The 15,564-nt window shown below is 43.4% G+C and overlaps 1 long non-coding RNA gene and 1 pseudogene across 1 annotated transcript; one reads left to right on the forward strand and one right to left on the reverse strand.

Annotated features, from left to right (window-relative positions):
* Positions 1-1,439: 1,439 nt before the first annotated feature.
* Positions 1,440-5,562, reverse strand: LOC138793401 (uncharacterized). Its single transcript, XR_011363253.1, has 3 exons — positions 5,191-5,562; positions 1,597-1,680; positions 1,440-1,512 (listed from the first exon to the last, which is right to left on the reverse strand). It is a non-coding gene; the product is annotated as an uncharacterized lncRNA (long non-coding RNA).
* A 27-nt stretch (positions 5,563-5,589) lies between these two features.
* On the forward strand, positions 5,590-8,125 carry LOC138793400 (heat shock 70 kDa protein-like; annotated as a pseudogene).
* Positions 8,126-15,564: the final 7,439 nt, after the last annotated feature.

Consider the following 15,564-nt stretch of genomic DNA (forward strand, 5'->3'; position numbering starts at 1 on the left):
AGGCTCTCTAAATCTTTAGTACATCTGTAATAAGGATGAGGTTTAAAAAAAAGAAGGAAAAGTGTGCTTTGGAGGGAAATTTGAATGATCCAAGACGGCAAAAGAAAACTTGTAGGTAAAAATATGGTGGGTTTAATTCTTCACCAAAGGAGGTACAAATATCATATAAACAGGATATCAGTCATAAGAGAAATAAGGCAATAGTCTTACAAATGTCTTAGAATGTCTCTGTGGTTCAAGTCTCAGAGTCCCAAAAAATGATGGGGATCTCGTCTCTCCAATGGTGACTGAAGATTTGGCTAGAGAACAAAGAACTTCCTTGGGTGAATTCCTGTGGTGGGGGCTAACAAACCCCAGATGTGCTTGGAGGCTTCTCTTGAAAGATGGTATACAAAAAGACCCCCCAACCAACTAACCTTCTAATGGCCCTATTCCACAGGTCGTTTTAGAGGAGCAAACGAGCGCTATTAGCGCTCGTTTGCTCCTCGTTCCCCGCTCGCTGCCGCCGCTATTCAACGCGGCTGCAGCGAGCGGGTGAGTGCGGGAGGGGCGGCGGGGAGGCTGCCCGGGGGATCGCTGATCGTCCGGGCAGCCCATAGGATATAGCAGCGTCTGCTGCCGACGCTCCTATTCAACGGAGCGACGGCAGCAGATCGCTGCTTTATCAGTCGCTTGTTTTTAAACATGTTTAAAAACAAGCGACTGCAACGATCAGCCGACATGAACGATGTCGGCTGATCGTTGCACTCTATTCCACGGAACGATTATCGTCCGTAGCGGTCGATATCGTCCGAAAACGAACGATAATCGTTCCGTGGAATAGGGCCTTAAGTCTATATACTCTCCTGACCGGGAAAATATATACACTTATGCCCAAATATGGTTACACCCAGTACAACTTATATCCCAAAAATGGTATACTGGCAAAGCTCCAAGTGGATTGGTCAAGCTGGACACGTAGCTATATCTCACTATGATCCATACATTACCCACGTGACCATTTAGACACGACCATATTAGGACTTCCAGTCATCCACCATTTTGGAGGTCAAGAAATTACTAGGTGAGAGTTCAGCCCTATACTCAATATGAGAGTGGAGAAGAGAATGAGACTGTAATACAGTGTAGATATATCTTGGATGATAATAATTTGATTCCACTAATGCCAAAGATAATATGATCCATTCAGCCATTAATAAGGTTAGATGTTATAGATGGGGTTACCGGTTATTAGTTTTTTACAACATCCCAGTGTGAGGGACAGAGTACTGAAAACAGTGTATATGTACTTGTGTTATTCTGCACTCAGTAAGGTGAGAAACTGTAACAAAGGGGTATCTGTCTGTAGGGGTGTATGTAGTTGTCTATGACCGAGAGATTCAATAACCAGCGAGACCGGACGACTCTTCTTTCTAGGGATCTTTCTGACAGGTATCCAGGCCAGGTTGGAAGCAAATGAAGACTGTTCCTAGAAATTTTTCGAGGGTCCCACGATTCCTCTCCTCAGATGGTCTAGAGGCCAAGTTATCTGTTACTAATAAAAATATTCAACTCTATTTTCTCAGCTGTCCTCATCCTTCTCAGTCTCTCTCTTACCTCACAGTGACTCAGTTTGCACTGAATTGACGTCTCCAACGGAACAGCGAGCTCCAACTGCCTCCTCTCTGACTTAAAGGGGAACTGTTATTGAAAAAAAAACTTTTAACATGTCAATAGTGTGTATTAGTGAGGGTCCAGGTGCTTGACTAGAATGAAGAGGCAAACGTGCTCAGCAGCGTGCCCTCTTCCCCTTCCTTTTTTACTATTAACCGCTAACACAAGCGCTCTAAATAATAATTGCAGCCTATGAAACTTCCTGTATACAGAATTGCCGGGCGTTCCATAGGGTCCCATTATAAATCTGTAGTCTGTGCGTAATAGCAGTTATGGCAGAGATGAAGGGGCAGAGCGTGTGCTGCTCAGTGAGTCTGCCCCTTCAGTCTAGTGATCAGCAGGGATTTTAGCACCTGGGCCGCCACCGAGACATGTTACTATGACATTTGATTGGCTGCGGTGGTGATGGAAGTATATGAGCAGGTCAAAGAATTATTTAAGGGTCCATTCACAAATACAGGATCTGCAGATTGGATGTCGCTGGTTGAAGCTGCAGATATCAATGTAAGTAAATGATGGAACACACATAACATCTGCTGCAGACCCTGTACGTCTGAATGGATCCTAAAGGTCACCATGTTATAAAGCTACCTGATATACAGTTTTGTAGTAGGAGATTCTGGGCTTTGGAGTAGAGTGAGAGGTCCTAATTAGAGATGAGTGAATCGGGTTTGGGTTCAAGTTGATCCGAACCCGAACGATCGGCATTTGATTAGCGGGGGCTGCTGAACATGGATAAAGCACTAAGGTTGTCTGGAAACATGGATACAGCCAATGACTATATCCATGATTTCCACATAGCCTTAGGGCTTTATCCAACTTCAGCAGCCACCGCTAATCAAATGCCGAAAGTTCGGGTTCGGATCGACTCGAGCATGCTCCAGGTTCGCTCATTTCTAGTCCAAATCAGTTACTGACAGCTATATATCTATGTAATCTTATATACAGAAAGCTGTCAATCACCAATTAGGACCGCCCACTGGACTCCTAAACCCACAATGTGCAACTGATAAATTACAGGTTATGTCTAATCTTTTCCCACAAATCAGGCTGCTCCCGCTCTATAACGTGACACCTGCAAAATGGGAGGCTAGTAAAATAAAATATAAGACACAAATAAAATCTCAGAAAAGAACAATTTTTTTCTGTAAAACACAAAATTTTTATTAAATATATTTGGTAAATTAATATAAATAACATACATTTTGCCTATACATACTACTGTAGAATACATCATACCATCACTTATAGGCATGATTAACTGCAGCTGAATAGAAAGTTACTTTTTAAATATATACCATGTATAGAGATGAGTGAACCTGGAGCATGCTCGAGTCCATCCGAACCCGAACTTTCGGCATTTGATTAGCGGTGGCTGCTGAAGTTGGATAAAGCCCTAAGGCTATGTGGAAAACATGGATATAGTCATTGGCTGTATCCATGTTTCCAGACAACCTTAGAGCTTTATCCAAGTTCAGCAGCCCCAGCTAATCAAATGCTGAACGTGCGGGTTCGGATCGACTCGGACTCGAACCCGGTTCGCTCATCTCTAATCATGTACCTTTAGACTTTTATGAGAACTCCGGCAGAACTGCGCCCAATAATTATTTTCTAAACTCCATCCATCTTGGAATTGGCGGCTAAATCCCTTACCAGAGGCCATATTGTCTCCGCTCCCCGCTGCTCCTATCTATAGATTAGGAGACGGCTTTTCCTGCTCCATCCCCATAGCATCTGTCTCCTGTGTGATGTGATACTGTGGCGCAATGCTGGAGATGGGGCAGAAAGTGGCATCTAATACACAGATAGGAACAGCAGGGAGCAGAGACAACCAGGCCCCCCAGGTATACAGTCAATATGACAGGAATATAGAAACATGACCATTGTGCACAGTGCTGCCTGACAGTCATTCTTCTCAAAACTACAGAAGGACTATACATAGGTCAGACATTCCTATTTAACACCCCCCCCCCCCTCACCTCCAGGCTGGTCACCCTGCCAACATAGTTCCCCTCTCTGGTCCCTGCACAACCCACCCTGGTCACCCTGCCAACCACCCCCCATCTGACATCCTGTACCCCTCCTTACCACAGACTGATCTCTGCCCCATCCGCCTTCCTCCCAGGACTGTATCCTCCTCCTGCCCCCCCCCCCCCAACAGCTTGTATCTTCCTCCTGACCCTTCCCACCTCCCTACAGCTGATATCTTCCTCCCCCTTCCCACCTCCCTACAGCGGATATCTTCCTCCTGCCCCCTCTCACCTACAGCTGATATCTTCCTCCCCCTTCCCACCTCCCTACAGCTGGTATCTTCCTCCTGCCCCCTCTCACCTACAGCTGATATCTTCCTCCTGCCCCCTCTCACCTACAGCTGGTATCTTCCTCCTGCCCCCTCTCACCTACAGCTGGTATCTTCCTCCTGCCCCCTCTCACCTACAGCTGGTATCTTCCTCCTGCATAGTGCAGACACTACAGCACATGTGGTGACATCATAGTAACATGATCAAGTCCTTCACAATGTGCAGTAATATTGCTGAATGGTCTCCTGATCACCAGGCTGATCTTCAGGCTACAGTCACATCTGAGATTTCTGTCCTTGTCCCAGGGAAGGCAGAGCATGCTGAGACTAGTAGTCCTCCAGCATACACACACACACACACACTATGGCCTCCTCCAATTCTTCCTCTCCCCTCTGTATATAATGTGTACACAGATGTCACGTGTTGTATCCAAGTCCTGATCCCTGTATACACCTAGCAGGCCACTCTCTGTATATAACCCAGTAAACAGCTATCAGACTACTCTCTGTATATAACACTGTATACAGCTATCAGGCTACTCTTTGTATATAACACTGTACGCAGCTATCATGCTACTCTCTGTATATAACAAGGTACACAGCTATCACGCTACTCTCTGTATATAACAAGGTATACAGCCATCAGGCTACTCTCTGTATTTAACACTGTATACAGCCATCAGGCTACTCCCGGTATATAACACTGTATACAGCCATCAGGATACTCTCTGTATATAACACTGTATACAGCTATCAGGCTGTTCTCTGTATATAACACTGTATATAACTATCAGTCTACTCTGTATATAACGCTGTATACACCTATCATGCTACTCTCTGTATATAACACTGTATATAGCTATCAGTGTACTCTCTGTATATAACGCTGTATACACCTATCAGGATACTCTCTGTATATAACACTGTATATAGCTATCAGTGTACTCTCTGTATATAACGCTGTATACACCTATCAGGATGGATACTCTCTGTATATAACACTATAAACACATACCAGGCTACTCCCTGTATATAGGTATCAGGCTACTCCCTGTATATAACACTGTATACACCTATCAGGCTACTTTTTGTATATAACCATGTATACAGCTATCTTGCTACTCTCTGTATATAACACTGTATACACCTGTCAGGATACTCTCTGTATATAACACTGTATACAGCTACCAGGCTACTCTCTGTATATAAGGCTGTACATAGTCCCCGGATGTCCTCACCATACAGCAGCCTCCTCTCCTCTCCCCGGTGTGGAGGCTGCAGCTTCCCGTCACTTCTCCTGCTGCTCTGCTCTTCAGTCTCTACACGGACTGTACCACTATGAGGAGCGGGGGGCTGCACTCTGTGGTCGCTCCTGACAGGCTGCACACTCAATGCGGCGTCTCAGAAACCGGCAGGAAGGTCCGGAGCAGCGGGGCCGCCGGGGATGAGGGCAGAGCGGCTTATACTCACTATTACCGGGCGCTGAGGAGAGAAGCAGCCAGACATCTCTAGAAACGTCTACAAGCAGCTGGAAAGCTCGAGAATACCCCAACCAATAGCAGCTTCTGGAGTCTTCCCGCCCAGTGACATCACTACACATACAAATCTGATTGGCCACAACTTCTAGTTTCTCGAACCAGCTAGAAACATCTTGGAGACAACGTCACCAGAGCCCTCCTGTGATTGGCTGACGGCAGAGGAAGCTTCGTGAATGTTCGGGACTGTTGCTATAGACACGGAGAGGCTTGTGGAACCCTGAGTGCTGATTGGCTGTTACCTCAGAGGCTAGAATAAAGCTTATAGTATAAATACACATCACAGCCTCACAGCAGGCAGAACTACAGAGAGAAGCAAGACAGCTGGAAACTGCACAGAGCAAAGATCCTTACCAGACACAGGGGGAGAGACAAGAGCGACCAGATTATAGCATCCAATACAGCCACAGAGGGAAAAGCTACTGAAGAGCACCAGACTTATCGGGAGAACCCATCCAGAGTATACACCTCACAGACATCTACCATAATGCCTGCCAAAGGAGTTTCAATCGGAATTGACCTGGGCACCACCTATTCCTGCGTTGGCGTCTTTCAACACGGAAAAGTGGAGATAATCGCCAATGACCAGGGCAACCGCACCACCCCGAGTTACGTGGCTTTCACCGACACAGAGAGACTGATTGGAGATGCAGCCAAGAACCAGGTGGCCATGAACCCACAGAACACAGTCTTTGATGCCAAGAGGCTGATTGGCCGCAAGTTTGACGACCCGGTGGTGCAGTCAGACATGAAGCATTGGCCGTTCAGCGTGGTGAGCGATGGAGGAAAGCCTAAAGTGAAGGTGGAGTACAAGGGAGAACAAAAGACCTTTTCTCCTGAAGAAATCTCCTCCATGGTTTTGCTTAAGATGAAGGAGACAGCGGAGGCTTATCTGGGTCACCCAGTGAAAGACGCTGTTATTACTGTGCCGGCCTACTTCAACGATTCCCAGCGTCAAGCCACCAAGGACGCAGGAGTCATAGCTGGTTTAAACGTGCTCAGAATAATCAATGAGCCCACAGCAGCTGCCATCGCTTACGGCTTGGACAAGGAAAGCCGTGGAGAGCGCAATGTCCTGATCTTTGACTTGGGAGGGGGCACTTTTGACGTCTCCATTCTCACCATCGATGACGGCGTCTTTGAGGTAAAAGCCACGGCTGGTGACACCCATCTTGGAGGTGAAGACTTTGATAACCGCATGGTCAATCACTTTGTGGAAGAATTCAAACGCAAGCACAAAAAGGACATCAGCCAGAATAAGAGAGCTTTGAGAAGGCTTAGGACAGCCTGTGAGAGAGCCAAGAGAACCCTATCCTCCAGCAGCCAGGCCGGCATTGAGATTGACTCTTTGTATGAGGGCATTGACTTCTATACTTCCATCACAAGGGCTCGCTTTGAGGAGTTGTGCTCAGACCTCTTTAGGGGAACCCTTGATCCAGTAGAAAAGGCTCTAAGAGATGCCAGAATGGATAAATCTCAGATCCATGATATTGTTTTGGTTGGAGGATCTACGCGCATCCCCAAGGTGCAAAAGCTACTACAAGACTTCTTCAATGGTAAAGAGCTGAACAAGAGCATCAATCCTGATGAGGCTGTGGCCTATGGAGCTGCTGTGCAAGCTGCCATCTTAACTGGAGACACGTCTGAGAAGGTCCAGGATCTCCTCCTGTTGGATGTGGCACCACTCTCCCTCGGGCTTGAAACAGTAGGCGGGGTGATGACCGTTCTTATCAAACGCAACACAACCATCCCAACCAAGCAGACACAAACCTTCACCACTTATTCTGACAACCAGCCTGGAGTTCTCATCTAAGTTTTTGAGGGTGAGAGAGCAATGACCAAGGACAACAATCTTCTTGGCAAGTTTGAACCGAGTGGGATACCCCCAGCCCCACGAGGAGTGCCACAGATTGAAGTGACCTTTGATATAGATGCTAACGGCATCCTCAATGTTTCCGCCATGGATAAAAGCTCTGGTAAACAGAATAAAATCACAATCACCAATGACAAGGGCAGACTGAGCAAGGAGGAGATTGAGAGGATGGTGCAAGAGGCTGAGAAGTATAAGGCAGATGACGATACCCAAAGAGAGAGAATCGCTGCTAAGAACTCCCTGGAGGCCTATGTCTTCAATATGAAGAGTGCAGTGGAAGGTGACAATGTGAAGGATAAGCTAAGTGCTGGGGACAAGAAGAGCATTGTGGACAAGTGTAATGAGATCCTGTCCTGGCTGGACAAGAACCAGTTGGCAGAGAAAGAAGAATATGTCCATCGGCAGAAGGAATTGGAGAAGGTGTGTAATCCTATCATCACTAAACTGTACCAAGAATCCCCCCACAGTGGGATGCCTGGAGGAATGGCCGGTGCCAGCTGCAGTGCCCAAGCCAGACAGGGCAGCAGCTCAGGCCCCACGATTGAAGAAGTGGATTAAACAGATGGGTATGAACTAGGACTTTTTAAACTGACTTAATAAGGACTGTTAACAGTGTGAATTATTGCATTAAACATGGAAACATCAGATTTTCTGCACATCTGGTATTCTGTTGAGCAAATATTTTCCAGGATTTACTTGCACTGAATATATTGTTACTCTTGGAATTTATAGGTATTATTTATGATGTTTTTCTTGTGTAACATTTTGCCAATAAAATTATTTTTCTTACATCATTAGTCTTTGTCTTTTTAATATTTTCAAAAACCTGTATTAGTGAAGGCTAAAAATAAATTGGTAGCCAGGCCAGGTTTCAGACATGGGGTAGGCAGGCATCTAGGGTGCTTTCTCAAACTAGGAAGGGGGGGGGGCGCATATCTTAAATGAAAAGATTGCAGTAAGAGAGTACAATAGACTTTCCAATAGTGTGATCCCAGGGGAAATGCCTGGTGCCAGCTGCAGTGCCCAACAAGACAGGGCAGCAGTGTTAAACATACTGTGTAATACGGACTGATTGGTAAAGGTAAGTTTTAGATTTTAGGAACACGATTCCCAAATATCTGCTTGTCCAGTTAGCTTGATAGCCCAATGTATGGTTTATATGACTGAATTTATTTTATATTGTTACATTTTATTTTCTCAATAAAATATTTTATATTTGTTTTATACTTACAGCAAATGTTTACTCACATTGGCTCGGTCAATTTTAGTTTTAACATCAAATGTTTTGGATCTATACATACAAAAAGTTCAGGATATTTGGCTTGCAGGTAAAAAATTATAGAAAACCTAAGAAGTTCCCGCTGCAGTGGAATTATATCATGGAGCGTTTATGTGGAAGCAGCAATAGTGATTTCCTTATTTCAAAGAATTAAATAAAAGCTGCCCCCAGTGGTGGGTATACCCCAACAAAAAATGCCTCAATAACTAGTCACGTGCTCTTGAGCATCAATTACAGCTTTACAATGATGTCTCAAGTTGGTTTTAAGGGTGAGTGCACACTACAGAATTCACGTGGATAACTTCAGTCACTCCTCCCCCCCCCCCCCCCCCAGCTTGAAGTTCGCTGGTCCCATAGGCTCCATTCAACGCTCAGGCAGATTCCGCCATCCGCCCAAGAAGTTGACACGTCAATTCTTTGAGCAAACTGCGGAATCTGCCTTGGAATAGAATGGAGCTTAGGGGAAGGGCAGAACTTCAAGCGGGGGCGCACACGGATTCAATCGTGTGCACATACTCAAAGTCTCCTCATTGTCTGCTGAGGCATGGCATCCCAACTTTTGTTTAAGTCATTGAGGTTCTGGGGTACAAAAGTATGAGCCTCTATACAACAACCCAGTTGTTCCCATGTGTTTTCAATGACGTTCAGGTCTGGAAAAAGTTCAGGCTACTCCACTTAAGGTCCCTTATTCCCCAGCAGACATTCTCTAATGATGCTGTGACCTCAAGCTGGAAAATCTTCATCCATGAAGATGAAATTAGGCCTTTATAGTTTGCAAAATGATGGGTTAAATGAGGTTCTCCAAGTAGTATGGGTTGGTCACCGTACCATTCACAAAGTGTAGGGCAGTTCTGTGTTGACTAGAGACACCTGCCCTGTATACTGTAACACCACCAAGGGCAACAATAACTAATGCATAGCATTCTCCTTAACATCTCCATCATCTTTGGTGGCCATAGTTTCAGCTCAGCAAGCGGGCCTTACAGCAACTCCCTCTGATAACCTTATACAAACCTTACCTTGGGTGTCCGACGTGAACTACACACAGTATGAATTTGACAGTTCACAAATAATCCAGACTTGGTTTTATGGAAACATTTTAATAGTTATTGAATGTTCTACATCTTACAGTAAATATCATACAGTTACAAACTCTTGGCTTAAATGTTTCAGGGAGATCTAGAAATGATCTTTAAAATAACAGAAAACAGATTTACACCTCATTCACAAACAAGAACAGGTGGGCCTTCATGACTCCTCGCAGTAAGCAGCTGGTACATTAAAAGGAGTTTTCGCAAGACTAAAAGATATTCTATATCCAAAAAGAGGAATAACTGATCAGAGGGGATCTGACCACTGGGAACCCATAGATCCCATGAATGAGGGTCAATTCTCCTCCCATTTGTATGGAGTAGCAGGATACATTATCAGCCACTGTTGCATTAAGCCCCTTTGGGACTTTCAAACACTGCAGAACCAGGCTATGGGTGGGAGTTCCATAGACAATGAATAAAGTGGGTAATGAGTATGAGCACTGCCACTCCATTCACTTCTTATCTAGAGATCAGTGAGGGGGGTGTCTGACCCCTGGGAGCCCCCCTGATCAGGTTATCTTTTACTTTATGGATAGGGTTTAATCATGGCATAACCCCTTTAAAACCTGTAAGGCTCTTTGCTTAATCTTTTTATATCCCACCCTAAAAAGATAAAAAGAAATCCAAGCTGTAGTTTAATTTCCAGGAACAAAAAGAAGTGGGTTTGCCACAGACTCCACCTCAAGCATTGCACCTGCAACACTTAAACAGAAGGAGCAGCATGCTCTTTTCTCTATGCAGAGCATTCCCACAACCTCATTGTATAGGGATGAAATTTACAGTAGCAGCGAAACAAACTGCTTCGCTGGCTGCCTTTGAACTGTGTGTTGCTCTGGTTGTCTGGAAGAGCTGGATCCAGCCCTGAGAAACTGGGAGAAGTTTCCCAGCACTGGATCCAGCTTTTCCAGGCACCTGGAGCAAGCAGCACAGAGTTCAAAAGAAGTAGGCTGACAAGCCGATGACAGAGTCTTGCGAAGTTGGTACTGTAAGTTTACTCATCCCTATCATTGACACAAACTTGTGGTGCAGAGCCTGTATTAAAATCTACTACATCTGGGCCTCAGTCTAAAAAGTTTTTCCAAGATTAGAAAGACATGGACGCTTTCTCGTTAACACAATGTCACATCCATCCATAGTGCGTGTTGTACTGCAGCTCTGTTCGGTTTACTTTAATGGACTACTACATGGTCCTATGCTCGCTGAAACATGACCCGATGTCGTAGATCGGCACTCATTATACAGAACCTATATCAGTAAGCACATGGGAAGGGCTGTAACAACAATCAGTGGGTTGTAACTTCAATCATTTTTCAGCCTCAGGGACCTATCAAAACAAAGTTCTGATCACTGGCCCTATAACACAGAGCGATAATGGCCTCTTCATCCAATAATCGTCCCCTGTGATAGGGCATTCGGCTGCAAAACAAGAAGAAACATATAGACAGGTATGGTGATATTTTTAGGAGAAAGCACAGGATGTACAGGATTAGAAAGGCAGTTTCTCCCGTCCACAACAGCATTTCTATTATCCATCATCTGAAGGCCGAGCTGCAATACTACACACGATCTGAGGGCAACTATTGTACTTTGAGAGTAGCCATGTGTTTCTAATCCTGTAATTTAAAGGGGTTGTCCAGGCTGCTTTTGTCCAGAAACAGCACCACTCCTGTTCTCAGCTTGGGTGTAAGTTTTGCAGCTCAGTTCCATTGCAGTGAATGAAGCTGAATTGTAATACCACACCCAATCTTCACAAGGGTGGAGCTGATTTTGCAAGAAAGTAGCTGTACTTTTTTTGATCCTGGATAACCCCTTTAAGAACTTCTCACTATCCATGAAGACAAAATAGATAATACTGTGCATCTGCTAGCCAATGTGCAAGCCAATAGAGTGAGCAAAGGCCTGGTGTAATTTCTGGTCATGCGCAACAAATTTGTTGAGCATATAGACAAGTTTTATTCAGTTTCAGATTTTTATTTAAAAAAAATAAAATAAAAATAAAATTGCTGCTCCTGTTCAGAAACTAGAAAGCCCCTCCGTCTTGCATTCTGAAATGATCTGTAACCACAATTTTCCTCTAGATAAGTAGAATAAACATCAACTGTTCAAACAAAAACTTAAATAACACTTATGGTTAAAAAAAAGTGTCATAAATTACTCAACAGAAAAAAAAAAAAAATTACTAACTGCTCATAAAATACAATAGAAAATAACCATACAAGCGGATCAGTCTCTTGGAGCATTCATGTGTTCTCCGAGACGCTGACATTTGGGCCAAGAAAACTATGAATATGCGTTTTTTTTTCATTCAAGTCCTGCCATTACAGTATGTTTAAAGCAAAGATATATTTTATTATTATTATATATAGATAAGGGCCAGCTATGGGATATATGTAGTACTGGACCAATATAATTACTTTGTATTCCCCTTCATATAGAGGTGATGTGTTTAATGTTAATGAAAGGAAAGCAGTCCTTGCCTTTATTATTCGCCTTTCCAAAAAATTAAAAGAATAAAACAAAGAGATTCATATTGAAACAATGACTACATAGGAGCGGTATAAACCCTATGCAGAATGGTGATAAATATCTGTCAATTTAAAAGGGGAAAATATTTCTTGTATTAATAAAAATATTTAAGGGTATTGGTTTCCAACCTGTTGCAAAACAACTCCTGTGGCACTGGTTTCTAACCTGTTCATAAACAAAGTCCTGTAATACCCAATAGATAGTGCATGGGCAATTCTGTACCAGCTGGAAACCAAAAAGTAAAAAAAAAAAAAAAAGAGAATCCTTTTGGACCCTTGCAAACAGCCATAGAAAAAGGCATAGGGCCCATTGGGCAAAGCTTTGTAACTACAGGTGGCCGTGGATGACTACTCTCTGTAGACCATCAGTCCCCTTGGATTCATGGTTCTGCTCATCACAAAAACAATGCGGAAGTGTGCAGGAGGCCTTTATTAGAGATGAGCGAACTGTTCGGAATTTTGGTCCGAAAGCAGTTCCCTTCGTCATGCCTGTGATCCCAGCCACATAGTTGCGCTGCCGGGAATATGCGGCCAGGATATTCCAGGGAATCAATGTTGAAATCCCTGGAATATTTGCTGGATCGCAACTATGCAACCAGGATCACAGGCATGACGAGAGAGCGCCGCTCACCTTTAGCCTTTATCTGCTTTATGTCACCTTACTTAGTAATTCCAAAAATAGAAAAAAACTATAGCACTCCTTTCATAGACTTGCCAGTCTTAACAGGTAAGTAGAAAATATATTAGTATGGGATGCAAGTTACCAACCCAAGTGTCCAAGTAGGGCAAAAACAGTCTCAAGTCCATCAAATGTAACAGCATCTCAAAAGGCGGATAAAGATGAAAAAATAAAGTTGTTTATTCCAGCATGGCACTTATACAACGTTTCAACCGCAATGGTCTTTTTCAAGTATACAGGATCAGTAACATGTCATAGTATATAAAGCAGTTCCAGCCAATAGGCGTTATCATCCTAATAAAGTATATGTATATAATAAGTGTGTCACTGGGGTGATGTGGGTTAAATTGCTTTAATTGTATTAAGTGGATGATAACGGCTATTGGCTGGAACTGCTTTATATACTATGACATGTTACTGATCCTGTATACTTGAAAAAGACTATTGCGGTTGAAACGTTGTATAAGTGCCATGCTGGAATAAACAACTTTATTTTTTCATCTTTATCCGCCTTGTGAGATGCTGTTACATTTGCTTACTTAGTCATTGTCTCGCCTGCCTCCGCTCTTAAAAGGATCGGTTTCTGGTATTGTGTAAGCCATCACCCCAGCTCGGCAGTATGGATCAAACACCGTCAAGAATAAGTCAAAAAATGCACTCATGCATATTGCTCCATATTGGAAAAGGGTAACTGGCCCTTTAAGAACCCATAAATATAGGTCTGACTGTGAGCAGTGGTAGCAGATATGCAGAAAAACCAAGATGTCAACCTGTAAATACCTTGCGTATTAGTTCCATAATATATCTACATAAAGATGGTACCCCCCTCCTTCTCTTTAAACAGCTCATAACCTGTTGGGGACCATATATTGTTTTAGAGCATTACAAATTAAAAGTGAACCCATCATCACTTTAATGCTGCCTGAACCACATCACCTGGGAATTTCCCAACAACTTCTTGTTCAGGCAGCATTAAAAGGTGATGACAGGTTTCCTTTAAATAATGAGATAATGTAACTTTAATTCCTAAACATGAGAAAGTACACAGAACAAACTGTATGGCACTTTGCTGAGCAGAGTCCCGGCAGCATGTTGGGGAACACACTAACATGTGCATGGCCGGCTACATTATTTTGCCCTCCTCCCCGTGATAGCTGCCCTAAATACTGACATCCTAAAAGATAAAACACTTTCCAATGACAAACAACATACTGCACCATATAATACGGTTTATGTAATTACACTGGTGAATTTCCACCAATGTTAACATAGGACCCTTTAAGAGGGTCAGAAAAATGCTTCTACCCCTCGTAAGCCTTAAGTCACTCAACAGAGCAAAGGGAGTCACGTGATTCCCTTAAAAACATGACTCCTAATAGACAGGAGTCAGAAGGGCGGAGGCTCACTTCTGATTGACACTTAGAGGGGGCCATCTCATGTGGACAGCTACGCCCACCAAATGTGGTTTGGTTGTGATGCAGAACAATTTTGAGATTAGCGACCTAATGTAGAAAACATAACTTGCAGAAACCAAACATTTTACACACAATATCCCGTCTAATCTATGAAACTCTTAAAAGGAGCATTTGATGGTTTTGAAAACTAAAATGCAAAAAATATAATCGGGATGGATCGCGACCTTCGACGCCATCTTCCCTGCTGCATCCCAGTCGTCCTGATCTAGGGACATGTCACATGTATTGTGTACACTCCACCTTCATTTGCTGCTTATAGGATATTATTTTTTGTACTGCTCCTTTAAGTCGCTTGCAGCCACCGATATTTTTTTCTCTTATTTCCTACAATAATTCCTCTATTTTACTTTTTACTACCTACTATTACAGAACACCTGCACTGTCCCCGATACTAAATTCGCACCTTATCACGTGTCCTTTCATAAATTTCAACACAATTTCTAACCCAATCCTATATATCTTGAGAAAAGTTGTAGCTGTATAACGTATGGCTAAGTAAGGCTACATTCCCAGTTTCCGTGCACAATCCGTAAGGACAATGTGCTATGGAATGGAGTTTGAAACTCCCAGAATCATCGTTCATTACAATGCCAGGAGCTACGAAACTGCTTAATCATCACGCTATTGTACTGACCGTTTTGGAGCTCCCGGAAGCATGAATGATGATGCCAGGAGTTCCGAACGCAGTTCCGTAGCACATTGTCCATAATTACGGACTGTGCATGGAATGAAGCCTAAGGGTTGCCATTAGTGCTTCTCCTTATGTGAGAGGCCCAAATAAGAAATAGGGGGACGATGTTCTGTGATAAATATATATTTTTACATATATTTTGGGAAAAATCAACTTAATGAGGTCAATCTTAAAACTTTTTACGTCCGCATATTGCTTTATTATGATCCCTCAAAAGTAAAGCATTGATTTTTCTAAAGTAATGTACCTTTGCAAAAGTTTGTGCGTATATACAAAGTACCTTTACAGCTAGGACAGACTGACTGAACGGGTGAATTGCAAGAATTTATTGCTATTAGGTCAGTGCCAGTTCCCAAGACCATATTTCTCTATGCCCACCCCCAAGCCATCCCCTTAAAGCAAGAGTCACACTACATTGTAAACATACACCACACACACTTACGGCCGGCAATGTTAGTGTA

Source organism: Dendropsophus ebraccatus, chromosome 5 (assembly GCF_027789765.1).
Source record: "Dendropsophus ebraccatus isolate aDenEbr1 chromosome 5, aDenEbr1.pat, whole genome shotgun sequence".
Classification (NCBI taxonomy): Eukaryota; Metazoa; Chordata; class Amphibia; order Anura; family Hylidae; genus Dendropsophus; species Dendropsophus ebraccatus.